General features: G+C 35.8%; 1 non-coding gene across 1 annotated transcript; it reads right to left on the bottom strand.

Moving 5' to 3' along the window:
- Window positions 1-19,930: 19,930 nt before the first annotated feature.
- On the bottom strand, window positions 19,931-20,037 carry LOC123391505. The gene has a single exon (XR_006606216.1). It is a non-coding gene; the product is annotated as a U6 spliceosomal RNA (small nuclear RNA).
- Between the last annotated feature and the right edge of the window lie 2,293 nt (window positions 20,038-22,330).

The raw sequence follows: 22,330 nt of genomic DNA, 5'->3' as shown, positions 1-22,330 counted from the left end.
ATTCTATTCAAGAACATTAGAGAAATATATTAAATTTGCTGGTAGCATTTAATTTTTATGGCTGGATTCTGATCCAAACCAACAGGATATATACTGGAGCTTCCAAGGACACCCTCCTCAGGCCTCCTCCTGGCCACCATTTCAGACACCAGTCAAAGCCCAGGTTATCACATGTGCTCTGACCTACCAGCTACAGATTGAATATTCCAATGACCCCCTCCAGGGGTTTAATTAATATAATAGGGCACCTTACAGAATTCAGAGAAAGCTTTTACTTATGAGATTACTGATTTATTGTAAAAGGATATAACAAGAACTGCCATGAAGAAGAGAGGCAGAGGACAAGTTATGGGGAAAGGGCAGGAGCCTCAATGCTCTCCCTAGGAGGGCCACTCTCATCATATTTTCATGTATTCACCAACGTGGAAGTTCTCCAAACCCAATTCTTTTGGGATTTTATGGAAGCTTTATTACAAAGACATTATTAAATCATTGGTCATTGGAGAATGACCCAACTTCAAGCCTGTCCCTCCCCACCTTCAGAAGTACAGGTGTGGGATAGTAAGTTCCAACCCTCTAATGACAAGGTTGGTTGTCCCAGAAACTAACCTCTATCCTTAGCTGGGGTCCAAAAAGTCACCTTTTAAACATAACAAATGGGACCTTTATAGCTCTCATCAGTTAGAGAAGTCTAATGGATTTTAGGAAATTCTAATGGTTTGATGAACTATGTACCGGAAAAAGGGACAAAGACCTAATATATATTATTATAAAACAGAGACTAGTTGATGTCTTTGTTCAAATCTTCCAAATGTTTTCCATCTCAATAAGAATCAAATATTATTTTTTATTATGCCACATAAGGCTCTCTATGAATTATTGATTGATCCCTATCTATATCTAACAACATGCTAGTTTTTGTTTTTAACATTTATTTTTTTTCTTCCAAATTTTTATTTAAGTTCCAGTTAACATATAGTATAATATTAGTTTCAGGTGCAGAATTTAGTGATTTGTCATTTATATACAACAACCAGTGCCCATCACAAGTGTTCTCCTTAATACCCATCCCCCATTTAACCCTTCCCCCCAGCCTCCCTCCCAGCAACCCTCAGTTTGTTCTCTACAGTTAAGAGTTGGCTTGTTGGTTTGCCTCACTCTTCTGCTGTATACTCATTTGTTTTGTTTCTTAAATGACACATGAGTGAAATCACATGGCATTTGTCTTTCACTGACTAATTTATTTCATTTAGCATAATACTATCTAGCTCCATTCATGTCATTGCAAATGGCAAGATTCCATTCGTTTTGAGGCCTGAGTAATATTCCATTCTATTATATCTATATACCACTTCTTCTTTATCTATTAATCAGTAGATGAACATTTGGGCTCTTTCCATCATTTGGCTATTGTAGACAATGCTGCTATAAACATTGGGGTACATATATCCTTTCCAATCTGTATTTTTGTATCCTTTGAGTAAATACCCAATAGTACAATTGCTAGATCATAGGGTACTCCTATTTTTAGCTTTTTGAGGAACCACCAGACTGTTTTCCAGAGCAGCTACATGAGTTTGCATTGTCCTCAACAGTGTAAGAGGGTTACCCTTTCTCTGTAACCTTGCAAACATCCATTGTTTCCTGTTACTGATTTTAGCCATTCTGACAGGTTCAAGGTGATACGTCTCAACAAATGGTGTTGTGAAAACTGGACAGCGATGTGCAAAAGAATGAAACTGCACCACTTTCTTACACCATGCACAAAAATAAATTCAAAATGGATTGAATACCTAGACATGAGAAAGGAAACCATCAAAATCCTAGAAGAAAACATAGGGAGTAACTTTTTGGCATTGGTGTAGCAAATTCTTACTAGATACACCTATTGAGGCAAGGGAAACAAAAATAAACTACTGGGACTTCATCAAGATATAAAGCTTCTCACAGAAAAGGAAACAAAAAACAAAACTGAAAGGTAATATATAGAATGGCAGAAGATATTTGCAAATGACATATGTGATAAAGGGTTAATATCCAAAAATCTATAAAGAACTTAATGAACTCAACATTAATCAATCAATCAATCAATCAATAAATAGTCCAGTTAAAAATGAGTAGAAGACATGAGTAGACTTTTTTTTTCCAAAATAAGACATACAGATGGCTAATAGACACATGAAAGGATGCTCAACACCACTCATCAGCAGGGAAATACAAATCAAAACTATGATGAAATATAACAACATATTTGCCTTTCTTCCCCTGCTCTCTACTTCTGTCCAATGTTCAATTCAGTCTCAGATCATCATAACATTTCTATTTTTTAAAGATTTATTTATTTAATTGTCAGAGAGAGAGAGAGAGAAAGAGAGAGAGAGCACAAGCAGGTAGAGTGGCAGGCAAAGGCAGAGAGTAACAGGCTCCCACTGAGCAAGGAGCCTGATGTGGGGCTCAGTCTCAGGACCCTAGGATCATGACCTGAGCCAAGGGCAGCAGCTTAACTGACTGAGCCACCCAGGTGTCCCAATCATAACATTTCTTGCTTCTCATTATCTACCACACTTCCTTTTTATGGAACACATTTCCACCCATATCCATCAGGTTAAAACCTACTGATCTTTATCATTCAGTTTAATTGTCTCATCTTGTGAAGAATCCCTTCCTCAGAAGATTAGTTATCGCCTTCATTTGTGACCAGTCTGATTATAGAGATCATTATTCTGCATATACCCTTGCTATTATACTCATATTCATATGTCCAACTTTCCCTTTGAGTCACCAAACTCTTCAGTAGCAACTATTTATTTAGTACCTACTGTATGTCAGGAAGAGCACTTTTCACTCTAGATGGATATGAAGTAGATACTATTCCTCTTTCAGGTTTATGGGCAGGAATACTCCTCAGAGACTTCACCATTGTAAAATGGAAGGGGCAGGACTCTAACCAGTCTCCCAATCCCAAAGCTCTAGTTTGCCTCATTGTACAATTTTCCTAACACCAATTATAATCATAGCATATTATTCCCTTTATACAAATGATAAATCTGAGCCTCAGATGTCAAAACTTGTCCATGTCCACAGCTAAATTTGGGACTAAAAAAAGTTCTAGGATGTCACACACATTTCCTCAGAGATTAACAGATGAATGAATAGGTAAAGACTTCTACAACCACATGGGTTTGTAGAGAAAGGAATAAAGACACAGAAATGAAGCCTAGGTATTGAGATTTTAGGCTCAGTAAATGAGTTACAGAAACAGATTTATGGGCTAGAGGAACATTAAGTTCCACATGGTATATTTTCTTTTAATTATTGTAAGTGTGAGGTGATGATAAGGCCTTTAGGAAAGATGTTTTACTGAAAACCTGGAATAATGTTGATGAGAACTCCAGATCTATTTGTGACAAACGGTTACTAGGCTAACCTAATTTATAGAAAGCTTGGTTAATTTCTCACATTCTCACCCACAGCTGTCAATCACAGTAAGTACACTTTAACACCAGGCACTAGAAAATGAGGCAAATTTTTATTTATTGGGTGTAGTGGGATGATTATGAGAGAGCAGTGGCACTATTGATTCATTAATTTAATAAGTACTTATTGATCATCTGTGATGTGCACGATGCTGTGAAGGCAAGTGTTCTGCATTAAAAGTGAAGTAGGCTTATACTTTAGAGACAGAGGCATGCAATCAACAAGTATTCAGGAAAATAAATTCATAAATAACGTGTAGTGTTGTGAAGAAAATAAACACAAAACTATGATGTTTAAAAAGCTAATAATGCCTATACATTATTGATGAGTAAAGGGAAGTCTCTTGATCAGGTATTCAAAAAATTCCTCTCTGAAGACATGGCATTTAAGTTTAGAAGGCTAGTTTTAAGAAAATGAAAGAAACCAAGGAAGCGCACCTCAGAAGACAAAACGTGTACAAAAACCTGAGCTAGGAGAGCTTGACATGTTCCACAAATAAGTGAAAAACAGAATGAGGGAATGCTATTTTAAGCCAAATGTGGGTTACAAATTATGTTATTTTTATAGATACGTCCTTAAGAAACCACTATCCCAGTTATTTTTCTTGCCTTGTTCAAGTAGTAAAGGAAGAGATGGATTATGGAGTTGGGTCTCAAACCATTATTATGCTAAGTAACAGGTGCCAACTGCTGATCCACCTTGTAAAAAATACTCCAAGAGATGCCAGCTCTGCTGTTGTCCAAATATCAACCATCTAAACGAGGCTAGTTGATTGGATTCTCTCACATAAAGCTGTTGTATCAAAACTGTGCATGCGGAAGTATTTTTTTCACTCAATTTTTGTGTGGCTTCATGTTTATAAAAACAGATGATGGGGTAAGATAGAAGTGAGATCATGTTCAAGGTATACCTACCAGTGCTGTGTTATCACATTCCAGTTTCTTTACTGCTCAGTGTTTCCATTTCCTTATAATGCAAAAAATGAATGATGGGTATTAAGGAGGGCATGGACTGCATGAAGTACTGGGACAATGAATCATGGAACACTACATCAAAAAATAATGATGTATTGTACAGTGAATAACATAACAATAAAAAGAAAAGAAAATGAATAATAATGAAATCAGCCTCACAAGATTTGTGTGAAGGTTTAATAACTGAAGCAAAGCCCTTAACAAAATACCTGTGTGTAGTAGGCTTTAGCAAAAGTTAACTATTATCTAGATAAAGAAAAATTGCTCTGCTTACAAAGAAAACTTTTCTATAGCCATATCATATTGACTTATATAGAATTATCTCTATTCCTTTTCATTAAAGCAAAATGTTAGTTACATCTATTTTTTAAACATTAGGCTAAACTGTATTTCACTTTTATAAAAATGAAAATGGGAAATATAAATATTATACTGTCAAGCGTAATCCCCAAATTCCAGTTAATATGTTTTTCTTTTTATGTTTCAACAATAATTATATATAAATACAAACATAATTTGAATTCTTATTTTATTACATATCTACTTGAGCTTTAGTGGAATAAAAAACTTTTAAGAAAGCATCTACTTATGAATAAAAAGAAATTGTAGCTAATAATAGTTTAATATATGTGAGAGTGTGGGGTGTGTGTATATGTGGAGGGGTGTAGGTACGGGGGGTGTTGGGTATGTATTGGAGTTTGGATGTGCTGGTGGTACAAGTTTGGAGTAGTGTTTTTGTGGGGTGTGTATGTTAGGATGTGTGTGTGTTGGGCTGGGTAAACGATAAGAGAAGAATGAAGGACAGATGTTTAAATTCTTTTACTGATTGAAAGATTATTGAGAAAAAAAAAGATAGACATTAATACAGATTTTTTGAAGATACACATCTTTTTAAAAGATGATTATCTCGGATCCAGTCTTAGTACTATGTATTTAATGTTTGTATAAATTGCCATTAACAGCAATAGTATATTTAAATATTCAAGGTTGTAGAGGATGCTAAACTCCAGTGGTAAATAATAAACATGAGAAAACCAGAGGAAATTCTCATAGTCACGTCCACTTAAATGTCTAACAGGTACCTCAATATGCACAAAATGAATATTTTATTTAAATCTACCTTCAATGTGTTTCTGTTGCAATCTGCAATATGTCTCAGTGAATAAGAAATCTATTATTTCAGTTTCTTGGGTCCAAATTTTTCAGTCATTTCCATTCATCTCTTTTCTATTTCTTATCCAATCCATCAGCAAGTCCTGTCAAATCTACCTTGAAAATAAATTCAGAATCCACCTATTTCTCATGATAACCACAACAACTCCTCTATTTAAGACACGGTCAGCCCTTATTTAGGTTAGTGCAATAGCTTCCAAACTGGTGTTCCTGCTTCTGACCTTGCTCCAATGGTCTGCTCCCTATCCAGGAACCAGAAAGATAAGATTCAGATACATTGCATTTATGTTAACAATAATCAAGTAGTTTCCCATCTTGCACACATTAAGCCAAAGTTTTTAAATGATCTACAAGACAACCAGCTTTGTCATCTTTTGCCAATTTCTCCTCCTTAACCCTGCTACTTACAGTACAATGTTATCTCCTTATCTTTATCGTTAAGACCATTTCTGCTTTAGGAGCTCTCAGCTGCTACTCCCTTGACCTCAATATTTTCTCCCAGATGTCTACAGTGGTTGCCGTCACTTCATTAAGGTATCTACTAAAATGTCACTTTCATGAAGAGTCCTCTCCTGATAACTCTATATAAAATATATACCACTTGTGATCCAACCAACTTTGTTCTACTTTCCCTAAAATTCCTATTATGACCTGATATGTACTAATTTGTGTCTACAGTTTTTTTTCTGTCCCTACTAGATAGTATATAATCAGGTAGTTTAGTCGGAGAGAGGACTTTGTTTATCTGTAAACCCAGCAGCTCAAGAACCAAATATGGTATTTCATAGGTATTCAGTAGTTTTTTAATTAAAAAAAAAGGTGAATTATTCACATAAAAATGGTGGCTATATGGACAAACACAGGTAACCTTAAGGAGAAATAATGTATAAGTGAAGCATTCTAAATATAATCTGAGTCTTAGGAAAGATATGGAATGTATTTAAATTATTCCTTAAAAATTACTGTGCTTAATATTTTGTTTACAAAATAAAATTTAACATCAAAAAAGAACAGAAACAACATAAACCTTTTTCTGGCCATGGATAAAATTATGTTATTTCCCTACAGGGAAATAGTTTACAATACTGAACTATGTGCTTCAATCTTCATAAAAGATAGAAATGATCTATATCAAGTTAAGAGAAAGGAATAGTCACAGTAGTATTCAAAGTAAAACGAGTGGAAAATCTGCATTAGCAGGTTCTAGACTGGGATTTTGGAAGATGGCAGAAAAGTAGCAGACTGAAATATTATTAGGTCCTGCGAGTTCAGCTGGATGGTTATCAAACCATTCTGAATACGTAAAAACTCATAGGAGATGGAAGAGAAGAAAAGCAGCAATTCTAGGAAAAGAAAATCGACCACTTTCTGGAAGGTAGGACATGTGGAGAAGTGAATCTGAAGGGAGGGAAAGATAGACCTGGGGTGGGGTGGGGGTGGGGGAAGGATGTTGGGGGGAGGGGCGACTCCCAGCAAGTAGTAGAGCAGCAGAGCACAAAATCAGAACTTTTAGAAGTCTGCTCCACCAAGGGACATCGCTCTAGAGGCTAAGTGGGGGTGGAGCCCTTACAGGGTCAGTGTGTTCTCAGGACGAGCAGGGCCACAGAAAGACCCAGAGTGTCTGAGTGTGGCAGAGTTGCCTAGTATCAGAACAGGGAAGCTGAGTATAGAGATGGAATGAAGGAGTCGGCTCTCAGCTCAGGTTATCTTAAACCATGATCCAAGGGACAGTCTGGCCACTGCTCTTCAAGCAGAGACCCCCACAAGTGGCAGATGTGGAGGGAATCCCTCTTTCCTCCACTGGCAGGAGTGGTGTGGGAGTGTGAGGCAGGAATCTGCTGGGTTTGGAGACTGCAAACAGGGCCATGTACCAGACATAAAAATGCTCAGACACAGGTCAGGTGAGCACAGAGTGTGGACAGAGACTAGGGAGATGGGAGGGACTGACTGCTTTTCTCTGAGGGCATACTGAGGAGTGGGGCCCGAGCTCTCTGCTCCTCCAGGCTGGAGATTGGGAAGCTTCCATTTTCATTCCTGTCCTCCAAAGATCTATGTATGGAAAGCATTCAGGGAATAAAAACTACCAAGAATGAACCTGAGCAAATTACTTAGCCTGGCACCTAGAAAGGAGGGTGCAATTCCGCCCTGGGCAAAAACATTTGAGAATTACTACAACAGCGCCCTTCCCCAGAAGATCAGCAAGAACATCCAGCCAAGACCAAGTTCACAACCAGAACTATGGAACTCCAGAGCTAGGAAAAGCAAGGCATAGAATCCATAGCTTTTTCCATGATCATTTATTCTCGCAAAGTTAATTTTTTTAATTTTATTTTTTTCTTATTCTATTTTTTTGAACTTTTCCTCTTTTTTCTTTTAAAGTTTTTAAAATATTTTATATTAACAATACTTTTTAAAAAATCTTTTTAAATTTTCATTGTTATCATCATATTTTATCCCTTCATTGTATTTAACCTTATTTTTTGTTACACATAGGTTTTTTTCTTTAAAATTCTGGGATATAATTTCTTCTATTGATCAAAATATACCCTTAATCTAGCACATGGCTTTGTTCTAGTCTCCAGCCTGATCACATTCTCTCCTTTTTTTTTTTCTTTTTCCAACCAACTTATCTTATAAATTCCTTATTTAGAATCTTTTTTAAATTTTCATGTTTATGGTCATATTTCATCCCTTCATCATGTTTACACTTATTTTTGTATATAAATAAGTTCTTCTCTCTTTAAAATTTTGGGATGTAGTTTCATCTAAGAGACAAGAATAAACTCAAATTAGAGTTGTGCTTTGTTCTATTCATCAGTCTAAAAATATATACATACATATATATATACATACATATGTATGTATGTATATATATATATAATTATATACATATAATGTTATTTATTTATTTTGCCCCTATCTTCTCCCCCCAGTTTTGAGCCTCTACTGATTTGGTTAGCATATAATTTTCTGGGGTCTTTGCCACCCTTTCAGTATTTTATTCTTTCATTCATATAGTCTTATCTGGAAATAAAATGACAGGGTGAAAATACTCACAACAAAATAAAGAACAAGAGGCACCACCGATGGCTTGGGACCTAATCAATATGGACTTTGGTAATATGTCAGAACTAGAGTGCAGAGAGATGCTTATCAAGGTGCTAGCTGGGCTTGAAAAAGGCATGGAAGATATTAGAGAATCATTTTCTGGAGAAATAAAATCCCTTTCTGGAGAAATAAAAGAATTAAAATCTAACCAAGTGGAAATTTTAAAAAGCTATTAATGAGGTGCAATAAAAAATGGGGGCTCTTACTGATAGGAAAAGTGAGGCAGAAGAGGGAATCAGTGATATAGAAGACCAAGGACAGAGAAGAAAGACGCTGGGCAAAAGAGAAACAAACAACTACTGGACCATGTGGGGAGAATTCGAGAGATAAGTGATATCATAAGATGAAACAATATTAGAATAATTGGGATCCAAGAAGAAGAAAGAGAGAGAGGGGCAAAAGGTATTTTATTTTATTTTATTTTAAAGATTTTATTTATTTATTTATTTGACAGAGAGAAATCACAAGTAGATGGAGAGGCAGGTAGAGAGAGAGGAAGGGAAGCAGGCTCCCTGCTGAGCAGAGAGCCCGATGCGGGACTCGATCCCAGGACCCTGAGATCATGACCTGAGCTGAAGGCAGCAGCTTAACCCACTGAGCCACCCAGGCGCCCAAAAGGTACTTTAGAGCAAATTATAGTAGACAATTTCCCTAATATGGCAAAGGGAACAAGCATCAAAATCCAGGAGGCACAGAGAACTGCCCTCAAAATCAATAAAAATAGGTCCACAACCCATCATCTAATAGTAAAAGTCACAAGTAATAGTGATAAAGAGAAAATCCTGAAAGGAGCTCAGGACAAGAAGTCTGTAACATTAAATTGGCAGCAGACCTATCCACAGAGATCTGGCAGGCCAGAAAGAACTGTCATGATACATTCAGAGCACTAAACAAGAAAAATATGCAGCCAAGAATACTATATCCAGCTAGGCTGTCATTGAAAATGGAGAGATAAAAAGCTTCCAGGACAAACAAAAAGTAAAAAAATCTGCAAACACCAAACTAGCCTTACAGGAAATATTGAAAGGGGTCTTCTAAGCAACGAGAAAGCCTAAAAAGAGTAGACCAGAAAGAAACAGAGACAGTATACAATAACATTCACCTTAGAGGCAATACAAAGGCACTAAATTCATATCTCTCAATAGTTACCCTGAACATAAATGGGCTATATGCTCTAATCAAAAGACACAGGGTATCAGAATGGGTAAAAACAAAACAAAACAACAACAACAACAACAAAATACAAGACCCACTGATATGCTGTCTATAAGAAACTCATTTTAGACCCAAAGACACCTCCAGATTTAAAATGAGGGGGTAGGGACACCTGGGTGGCTCAGTTGGTTAAGCGGCTGCCTTCGGCTCGGGTCATGATCCCAGGGTCCTGGGATCAAGCCCCACATCAGGCTCCTTGCTCTGCAGGGAGCCTGCTTCTCCCTCTGCCTCTGCCTGCCTCTCTGTCTGCCTGTGCTCACTCTCTCTGACAAATAAATAAATACTATCTTTAAAAAAAAATAAAAAAAAAATAAAATGAGGGGGCAGAAAACAATTTACCATGCAAATGGACATCAAAAGAAAGCTGGGGTGCAATCCTTATATCAGATAAATTAGATTTGAAGCCAAATACTATAGTAAGAGATGAGGAATGACACTATATTATACTTGAAGGGTCTGTCCGACAAGATCTAACATTTTTAAATGTTTATGCCCATAACATGGAAGCAGCCAATTATATAAATCAATTAATAACAAAGTCAAAAAAACACATCAACAATAATATAATAATAGTACGGAACTTTAACACCCCTCTCACTGAAATAAACAGATCTAAACAAAAGATCAACAAGGAAATAAAGGCTTTAAATGACACACTGGACCAGATGCATCACAGATATATTCAGAACATTCCATCCCAGAGCAACAGAGTACACATTCTTCTCTAGTGCACATGGAACATTCTCCAGAATAGATCACATCCTGGGTCACAAATCAGGTCTCAACCGGTACCAAAAATTGGGACCAAACCTGCATATTTTCAGACCACAATGCTCTGAAGCTAGAACTCAATCACAAGAGGAAAGTTAGAAAGAACTCAAATACATGGAGGCTAAAGAGCATCCTATTAAAGAATGAATGGATCAACCAGGAAACTAAAGAATGGAAAAAATTCATGGAAACAAATGAAAATGAAAACACAACTGTTCCAAATCTTTGGGACACAACAAAGGCAGTCCTGAGAGGAAAGTATATAGTGATACAAGACTTTCTCAAGAAACAAGAAAGGTCTGTCTCAAATATACAACCTAACCCTACACCTAAAGGAGGTGGAGAAAGGACAGCAAAGAAAGCCTAAACCCAGCAGCAAGAGAGAAATAATAATAATAATAATAACAATAATAATAATAATATTATTATTATCAGAGCAGAAATCAATGAAATAGAAAGCAAAACAACAGTAGAACAGATCAACAAAACTAGGAGCTGGTTCTTTGAAAGAATTAATAAGGCTGATAAATCCCTGGCTAGACTTACCAAAAAGAAAAGAGAAAGGACCCAAATTAATAAAATCATGACTGAAAGAGGAGAGATTACAACCAACACCAAAGAAATACAAAGAAGTAGAAGAACATAATATGAGCAGCAAATTTGACAACTTGAAAGAAATGGATGCACTCCTAGAGACAGAAAAACTACCAAAACAGAACTAGGAAGTAATAAAAAAAAAAAAAAAAAACCTGAACAGACCCATAACCAGTAAGGAGATTGAAGCAGTCATCAAAATTTCTCAACAAACAAGACCGACAGGGCCAGACAGCTACCCAGGGGAATTCTACCAAACATTTAAAAAAGAATTAATACCTATCCTCCTGAAACTGTCCCAAAATATAGAAATGGAAGGAAAACTGGCAAACTCATTTTATGAGGCCAGCATTACCTTGATCCCAAAACCAGACAAAGACCCCATCAAAAAAGAATTACAGACCAATATCCTTAATGAACCCAGATGCAAAAATTATCATCAAAATACTAGCCAATATTATCCAACAGTACATTGAAAGGATTATTCACCATGACAAAGTGGGATTTATTCCGGGGCTTCAAGTTTGGTTCAACATCTGCAAATCAATTAATGTGATATAATACATTAATAAAAAAAAAAAAACAAGAACAATATGATATTCTCAGTAAATGCTGAAAAAACATTTGACAAAGTACAGCATCCTTTCGTGATCAAAAGTCTTCAAAGTGTAGGCATAAAGAGTACATTCCTCAATACCATCAAGCCATCTATGAAAAATCACCCAGCAAATATCATTCTCAATGGGGAAAAACCTGAGAGCTTTTCCCCTAAGGTCAGGAACACGACAGGGATGTCCATTATCACCACTGCTATTCAACATAGTACTAGACGTCCTAGGCTGAGCAATCAGACAGCAACAAGAAATAAAAAGCATCTGAATCAGCAAAGAAGAAGTCAAACTCTCACTCTTTGCAGATGGTTTGATACTTTATGTGGAAAACCCAAAAGACTCCACTCCAAAACTGCTAGAACTCATACGGGAATTCAGTAAAGTGTTAGAATATAAAAATCAATGCTCAGAAATCAGTTACATTTCTATACAGCAACTGAAAAACAGAAGAAAGAGAAATTAAGGAGTCAATCCCATTTACAATTGCACCCAAAACCATAAGATACCTAGGAATAAACCTAACCAAAGAGGCAAAGAATCTATACTCAGAAAACTATAAAATACTCATGAAGAAACTGAAAAAGACACAAAGAAATGGAAAATGTTCCATGCTCAATGACTGAAAGGACAAACATTATGAAAATTTCTATGCCACCTAAAGCTATCTAAACATTTAATGGACTCTCTACCAAAATGGAACCAATAATACTAATATTTATGTGGAACCAGAAAAGATCCTGAATAGCCAAAGGAATATTGAAAAAGAAAGCCAAAGTTGGTGGCATCACAATTCCAGACTTTGAGCTCTATTACAAAGCTGTCTTCATCAAGACAGTATGATACTGGCACAAAAACAGACACATAGATCAGTGGAACAGAATACAGAGCCCAGAAATGGACACTTAACTCTATGGTCAACTAATCTTCAACAAAAAAAGACAGTCCCCTCAATAAATGGTGTTAGGAAAATTGGGACAGCCACATGCAGAAGGATGATATTGGACCATTTCCTTACACCACACACAAAAATAGACTCAAAATGGATGAAAGACTTCAATGTGAGATAGGAATCCATCAAAACCCTTGAGGAGAACACAGCAAACTTCAACCTCAGCCGCAACAATGTCTTCCAAGAAACATCGCCAAAGGCAAGGGAAGCAAGAGCAAAAGTGAACTATTGGGACTTTATCAAGATCAAAAACTTTTTCACAGCAAAGGAAACAGTCAACAAAACCAAAACACAACTGACATAATGGGAGAAGATATTTGCAAATGACCTATCAGATAAAAGGCTAGTATCCAAAGTCTATAAGGAACTTATCAAATTCAATATCCAAAGAATAAATAATCCAATCAAGAAATCAGCAGAAGACATGAACAGACATTTCTGCAAAGAAGACATCCAGATGGCCAACAGACACATGAAAAAGTGCTCAACATCACGTGGCATCAGGGAAATACATATCAAAACCACAATGAAATACCACCTCACAAATCAATCAGAATGACTAAAATTAACTACTCAGGAAGCAACAGATGTTGGAGAAGATGCGGAGAAAGGGGAAACCCTCCTGCACTGTTAGTTGGAATGCAAGCTGGTGCAGCCATGCAATAAAATAGCATGGAGGTTCCTCAAAAAGTTGAGGTATTTACCCTAAAGATACAAATGTAGCGATCTGAAGGGTCACGTGCATCAGAATGCTTATAGCAGCAGTGTCCACAATGGCCAAACTACAGAAAGAACCTAGATGTCCATCAACAAATGAATGGATAAAGAAGATATGGTGTATATATATACTATGGAATACTATACACCCATCAAAAGAAATGAAATCTTGCCATTTGCAAAGAAGTGGATGGAACTAGAGGGTATTATGCTGAGTGAAAAAAGTCAATCAGAGAAAGACAATTATCATATGATATCTCTGATATGAGGAATTTGAGAGGCAGGGTGGGGGGTTATGGAGGGTAAGGAAGGAAAAAATGAAACAAGATGGGATCAGGAGAGAGACAAACCATAAGAAACACTTAATCTCACAAAACAGACTGAAGGTTGCTAGGGAGTGGGGCAATAGAGAAAGGGTGGTTGGATTATGGACACTGGGGAGGGTATGTGCTATGGTGAGTGCTGTGAAATGTTTAAGCCAGATGATTCACAGACCTGGATCCCTGGGGCAAATCATACATTATATGTTAATAAAAACAATTTTAAAAAAAGGTTCCAAATTGACAATCAAAAGTCCAAATTTCAGCCCTAATCCAGACCTACTGAGGTGAATCTCTGAGAAGGAAGCCCATGAATATCACTTTAAAAAATAACCTTTTAAAGGTTATTTTAAAAAACTTTTTTATATATTATATATAAATATATATATATATAATATATATTAAAATATATAAAATATAAATACATTTATATATTATAATATTTTATTATATATTATATATATTTTATATATGTATATTTATAACTTTTTAAAAAAAGGGACACCTGAGTGGCTCAGTTGTTGAGGGATGGGCTCTTGATTTCAGCTCAGGTCATGATCCCAGGGTCAGAAGATCAAGTCCCACCTCAGGCTCTGCACTCAGCCTGCAGTCTGCTTATCCCTCTCCTGCTCCTCCCCACTGCTCTGTCTCTCTCTGTCATCTCTCTCTCTCTCTCTCAAATAAATAATCTTGGGGAAAAAAATCTCCCAGATGTTATTTATGCACCTAATACATGAGATATCTGTATTGTATAAACATCTGTCAGTGGACTTGTGTTGAAAAAAGTCTACTTGATTATATGAACCATATGTCTGAGCCAAGTCATATAATACAAGGTGTCAGATGTAAATGAAGAGAAATGGTTACGTTGTTTTTAAACCTTTTGGTAACACTTACTAAATTTGGTATTGTGAACAATATTAAATTTCCTTCTGATTTAGTAAAAGTACATTTTTTACATTTAGGTTTGTACTATCCTCTTCCTCTTGAGAACATTAAAGCCACCGAGAGAAATTGTGGTTGCCTATGATGATGGGTATTTTCATCTAATTTGACAAGAAAGAGGGATTTGGGGGAGACTTTATAAAATTGTTCTTGAAATTTATTTTATTTATTTGTAATAAATATATTATCTCTAAAACTAGATTATAAATCAGTTTACCTTGCTTCATCTAGCCATATATAGCTAAAAAAAGCCAAGCTATATAATGCTTTCTTGGGTAGAAATTCTGGGTAAATAAGCATTTCCAGATGTTAATTTTGAGTAAAATTTCCCTCTCAATTACATGTATACATGATCTTCCCTTAGTGAAACTGACAAATCAAATAAACAGAACAAATATCTTTTTTAAACAATTTTTTAAACATTTTATTTATTTATTTGACAGAGATCGCAAGTAGGCAGAGAGGCAGAGAGAGAGAGAGAGAGGAGGAAGCAAGCTCCCAGCTGAGCAGAAAGCCTGATGTGGGGCTCAATCCCAGGACTCTGAGATCATGACCTGAGCCGAAGGCAGAGGCTTTAACTCACTGAGCCACCCAGGTGCCCCTAAATATTTTTTTTTTTTAAATGGGGAAAAAACAAACACTATTTCCTCTATATATGCTTGATACACAGAACAACATAGGTATGATTGGTGAAATAATGAGTAAAATAAGCAAAAATGAAAAGTACCATTACAATATAACTTTTTTAAGTTAAAAAATGACTAACACTAGGGGCATCTGGGTGACTCAGTGGGTTAAAGCCTCTGCCTTCAGCTCAGGTCATGATTCCAGGGTCCTGGGATCGAGCCCCACATCAGGCTCTCTGCTCAGCTGGGAGCCTGCTTCCTCCTCTCTCTGCCTGCCTCTCTGACTACTTGTGATTTCTATCTTTCAAATAAATAAAGAAAATATCTGAAAAAAATGACTAGCACTAATTAATATAATTTGATGAAAATATAAAAAGAAGCAATGTAATAAAATAATGGTTATTTGGGTGTTGGGGAGAGGTAGGCAAATGATAAAAATGTAGCATTAAGTATAGAGAAGCTATTATAAATTAATAATTTTTACATTGGGAAACAAACTCATAAGGTATCACTAAAAATGTCTTGTCAAAATTTATCTCTGATGAGATTAAGTAGTAGTTGGCTGATACAATTCAGTTGTGCCTTTAATGAAAAACTGATATTGGAATGTATGAATTAGCATTCTCAAAATTATAACATAGGAACTAATTTTAGGATTTTTAAAAAAAATTTAGGATGTTAAGGGAGATTACCTTAGAAATGGTAGAATATTTCTCTTAGACAGTGAAAACAACCACTGCCAAATATTTCCTTCCCTATAAAACATATTAAAAAGAACAATAGTTGGGACGCCTGGGTGGCTCGGTTGGTTAAGCAGCTGCCTTCGGCTCAGGTCATGATCCCAGCGTGGCTCAGGTCATGATCCCAGCGTCCTGGGATCGAGTCCCACATCAGGCTCCTTGCTCAGCAGGGAGCCTGCTTCTCCCTCTGCCTCTGCCTGGCATTCTGTCTGCCTGTGCTTGCTCTCTCTCCCTCTGATAAATAAATAAAATCTTTAAAAAAAAAAAAAGAACAATAGCAAAAATGACAGCAAGAAACTCTCAAACAAGACCCATCACCTGTATTTGATGATATTTGGGAATTATTTGCTTTTTATCAAGAGCTATTTATTTGCTTTATGTTTATTCTGGAAGATTCCAAACAATACATTTCTTTAAAATGACTCTTCATCAATAAATTAAAGATAAGATATAAGGAAATAATTTCTTAGAAAAAGTTCATGTTTTTCCCTTTTCAGTTCCATGTTGACACCTTAACTTATTAATTAACTTATTAATTTGAGCCACTATATATTCTAAGTATAGTGATTATGATGTAAGATAATTTACAGTTTTATAAATAACCTTCTCATTAATATGCTTCCACAGCCAAGGAAGAGGCAAGATTCAACCAAAGGGGATTTACTCACATTAAAAGAGGACAAATATTCTAACTTAAAATATTTGAAGGTAAAGGAAACTAGATACAAACAAAAGCATGCCTATGGATGGATAGGAGTATGTCCTTTTAAAAAGAAAAGATAGCTCTTTCTTCTGTGATTTCAGGGGAAAAATTCCACAGTGCCTGTAGCTGTTTTCTGTTGGTAGGAATTTTCCTTCAGACCTCATTTTCAATGTAGTTACTTGTATGATATAAAAATATTCTTAACGCATAGACCAATTTGTCAGAAATCTTCTCTAATATCTCTTATTTTCTCCTATATTATACTTGCTGAGTGAGATGAAGTAGATAACTAAAAATAAGCATGTTTATGACAATATTTTATCAACTTAATTAAATACATGGAAAAAGTTCACATGTATTAAGTCCTTAAATTTCACCAGAAACTACTGTGAACAACTTGCACGTATTAACTTTTTTAAATGTTGATTTCCTCTGAGCTGGCAATTGTTGCCTCCATGCAAAGAAGAGAAAAATAAGTCACAGATAAGTAAATTGTACAAGGTCACATAGCTAGTAAGAAGTGGATTTGAGATCTGTAGTTTTGTTTAATTGTATACCTGATGCTCTTTTTTCTTTCTTTTTAAGATTTATATATTTATTTATTTATTTATTTATTTGACAGATAGAGAGAGAGATACAGTGAGACAGGGAACACAAGCAGTGGGAATTGGAGAGGGAAGTAGGCTTCCCACCAAGCAGGGAGCCAGCCCAAGGTGGGCTCGATCCCAGGACCACAGGATCATGACCGGAGCCAAAGGCAGACACTTAATGGCTGAGTCATCCAGGCACCCCAGACCTGATGCTCTTAACCACTATACCTTAATATATCAAGGTCTGTTAAACTATTATCACCTGAATAATTAAATATGTACAAACGTTATCACAACTAAATACATGATTCAGGGAAAAAAATGTTCCAATATTCAATACACTACTAAGTAGTCAAAATATAAGCAATATAATTATCTGTTTTTATATGCATATATTTATTAAATAAGGACATATTTAATTACATTTTATAATCATAAAAAACCCTCATCTTTAAATGCCTAAGTGTTGCAAGCACATAAATAATGTGCTGTATTTATTTTGACCCTATGATAAACTCTGTTATCATGCTCCTTTGTGAACAATTAAAAAGGCTATGGAATTTTAAAATGGTTATGCTTACATATTGTGGGTTACGTCAACATCAGTGAAGAAACTGGGTTTCTAATAATATAACTACATTAAAAATGTTGGGGAACAAAGAAAACTGAGTCATTTGATTTTTGAGTTGTGTCTAGTGCCATGTCAGAATAGAAATGACATTAGTATTTTTATTCAGTCACACATGTATGCAGTCACTCCAAAACCCTATGTTTTTGAGCCTATGAAACACAGTAAGAACACAAAAGCAAGATGAACAGGAAGATGTGAAGGGGAAAAAATCACAGTGCTCCAACCTCAGAATTTTCAGAATCCAAAGAACTCAATCTATGCTGCTTGCATACATTCGTTTTGAAAGAAAAATCACGGAAATTTTAGGTGCTGCATCAGAAGTCAGCAAGCAATAGTCCAAATGCCCAATGTGGCCGTCTACCTGTTTTTGTTTTGCATTGTGAAATGAGAGGATTTTATACCCCCAATATTGAAAAGAATCAAATGTATCCTATTGTGTAACACATAAAAATTATAGGAAATCAAAATTTAGTGTCTGTATATAAGGTTTCCTTTATGTATTTTCTCTGGCTGTTTTTGCACTACAAGGACAAATTTCAGATGTTATGAAAGATGGTATCAATTGCAAAGCTTAAAATATTTGCTATCTTTATAGAAAGATTTGTTGTCCTTCACATATACTATCCATATAGGAAATATTTACTGGGAAATTATCTTGCTATGTGAATGGAGCTACTCATATTGAAATAATCTCTTTCTGAATAACTCTGTTAATTCTTCATTAGAAATTCAGATGCTGCCCATGTTAATTTTTAATGTGTTTTTACTTTTTAAATATCTTAATTATTTGAGAGAGCAAGAGAGAGAACATGAGTGAGGGGAAGGACAGAGAGTGAGGGAAAAGCAGACTCCTTGCTGAGCAGGGAATCTGATGTGGGGCTCGATCCCCGGACCCTGGGATGATAACCTGAGCTGAAAGCAGATGCTTATCGAACTGAGCTACCCAGGCACCCTTGGATCCTGTCCATTTTAAACAATGACAGTGACTGATTATTATAATCTTTAAGTACAAATAATGTGTTTCTGTTGCAACTATACAGTATTTTGCAGCATATATGCAATATGACACTATGTAGTCATGGTGTTAGTTCAAAAAATATAAAATGTAGTTCTTATCCACAAATATCTGAACATTTAAATATAAAGAAATGATTTATTATTTGTCAAATCTTGGGCTATGTCTTTGGAAGTAGTTTTTTTACAAAAATCTCTAAAATTAGGATACATTAAAGTTAGGAATGAGGTTAATCCTGGGGGATTTAACTATCCCTCACATTTTCCAACAGCAGTTTTCAACCCTGATTACATTTTGGGACTCTCTTGCTTGTTTTCTTAGAGAAGTTTAATACTCTTTCAGTTCACAATATTAAAAATTAAATTCATACTGATGACCTAGATTTTTTAAAAAAAACTGAACAAATCAATGGTTATCCTAGGTAAACTGTTCTACCATATAAATGAGAACTCTGGATTCTATACTACTGGAACAACTCCAGACTTAATGTCCCATCAGAAAGTTTTCTGGATTGACTAAATGAGAACTTCACTAGGTCTGAAGTTAAGAAAGAATGGTATAATCTCTTCATACATTACTTGTGAATAAACTTTTCATTGACTTTTATTTTCTGATTCAGTTTTGCTAGGAATAGTAATAATAAATTATCTATTCAATTGTTAAAGTGTTCTAGGGTAGCCTTAATCTTCTTCTCTATATTTTTTCTTTTTTTTTCTGTAAGGTTCTCTTTTATTTAAAAGGTCATTCACAAAATACTATATCCACAGATTAAAAAATAGGGAATGTTTCAGAAATCTGTGTATCATCCTTGTATAGAGGTCATGCTAATCTTCTCTGTATCATTCCAATTTTAGCATATGTGTTGCCAATGTAAGCACTATATTTTTACTTCTAGTGACTTCATTTATACCCACAGTTTCTCTTTATCACTTATATATACACCTTAGCTATCCAAAATCTACTTTGGCAGCTCCATATTCCTTTTAAGCACCAAACATGTGCTTAAGCACCAAATATGTGTCTTCCTGGGTCCATTGAATATATCGCCACATGTTTCCTGAAGAACTTAATCTCATAATGTTCAAATCTGAATTTAGCTAGCTTTCTTTTTCTTCTCCAAATTTACTTCATGTTGAGTACTCTTAATTTTCAGTGAATGGTGTTGGTACCCTCTCACTTTCTGAAGCCGAAATTATCAGCATCATTCTAGACACTTTCCTTACACTTATTCCTCATTGCCATGCCTTCCCCCTTCGCATGCACTGAAAAAAGAGGAAATTACTATTTACCAATTTTAACTCCTGAGTATCTCCACTCTAAGTACTGAGTACTAAGTATTCCTCCTCTCCATTTCCATAGTCACAACCTCAGTTTATCGTCTCTTAGGCTCACGATATTTGTCTTAGTCTCTTTACTAGATCCCTTGCCTAAATTCATTTTCAAACTATCCATCTTCCATAATGCTTACAGAAATGACTTAATAAGTCTGCTTTATTTTTTTAACAAGTTTTATTTAAATAATTCAGTACACATTGCCCAAATTTAGTCCAAATATTGTATTACAGCATAAGGAACTCTGAATCTTCATCTTATCTCCTCTAAAATGCATGTCTTTTCACTTAATTGTATCCTATAATTCAATCTTGCTGAACTGGGGTCATTTCCCAGCACATGTTAGTCTCCTCCTTGTTCTTCTGGGCCTTTTGATAAAATGCTCTATCTGATTTGTTCTCTCAACTTTCTACCTGACTAATTCCTGCTGGATTTTTAAAACCCAGCTTGATTGTAACATCATCTTAAAAGTTTTTCTAGTGTTGTCAGTGAAAATGGCAGAGTAAAGAAATCCAAAAGTTCATCCTTCCATAAGGGCAATGGAATCTTATAAAAACTGTCAGAATCAACCTTTTCGGAATTCTGGAAACAGACCAAATACTTCCAGCAATGAGGGTAAGATTTAAGTAAGAAAAGTCATCTGAATCTTGTAAGAACAGAGGGTTTTGCGGTGTAACTTATGCTGTTCTTTTCTTTCTTTATTTTTTTAATTTTTTTGGATGGGGGAGGGGCAGAAGGAGGAAGAGAGAATGCTACACAAGCTCCATGCCCAGTGTGAGCCTGATGGAAGGCTTGATCTCACAACCCTGAGAACATGACCTGGTCTGAAATCAAGATTCAGATTCCTAACCAACTGAGCCACCCAGGCACCTCAGATTTATGTTGTTCTCATTTCATATTCCCAGTTAATCCACAACCCTTGTACAGATACCAGTACCAGAGGGAACAGAAAAGACTTCATTCACAAAGAATTGTGTTCATTTGTTTTGACCTGTCTAATGGCTCTCTAGAAGACCAACTGAAGGGTTGCCTTTATCTTGTTTAACTTGAAACTGTGGCAGTTTTGGGGAGGTATTTCTCAAAAACATTTATAGAGAGATGTGTTAGCTTTCTGAAACAATGGGCAACACTTGAGGAAAACCACTTACTAATGAAAAAGCTTGGGAGAGAAGACTAGGGAATGGGATGCTTTGGGGAAACATATGCTTTTTGTTTTGTTTTTTAAAGATTTATTTATTTATATATTTATTTTAGAAAGAGATAACAAATGGGGGAAGGTGCAGGGGTAGGGAGAGAGAGTAAGAAGCAGATTCCCCATTGAGCATAGAATCTAAGATGGGGCTTGACCCATGGTTTGATTTCAGGATCCTGAGATCATGACCTGAACCAAAATCAAGTCAGTTGATTAACTGACTGAGCCACCCAGATGTCCCAGGAAACACATGTTTTCAAAAGCTCCAATATACTCAAGGGGATCTGAAAAGTCATGTGAATTTCCAGAGCAGGGCACATGCTCAGAAAGAACTAAGAAGGCCCTAAGCTCTCATTCTGACTGACCTCCGGGATCTACACAGAGAGGAAGTAAAGGCCAAGGCAGAGATGTAAATTGCTTAACTGAGTGTTGAAGGGATGCCAAGCATACACACAGACCCCTGGCAAAGACTGGGAATTTATTGTTTACAGGTGTTTAAGCAAATCTTATTCCAGCCTCTAGCTCACCACTAAACTAACAGAACATGAGGGGCAACACACAACAGAAAGCAGACTTTACAATTAGTTCAAAAAGTCACCAGATACCCAAACAATAACAACAACAAGGAACAATAGCAAACCGTAGGG

Source organism: Mustela putorius, unplaced genomic scaffold (assembly GCF_011764305.1).
Source record: "Mustela putorius furo isolate JIRA1106 unplaced genomic scaffold, ASM1176430v1.1 tig00000228_pilon_pilon_pilon, whole genome shotgun sequence".
Lineage (NCBI taxonomy): Eukaryota > Metazoa > Chordata > Mammalia > Carnivora > Mustelidae > Mustela > Mustela putorius.
This window is presented reverse-complemented; position numbering and strand designations above follow the sequence as displayed.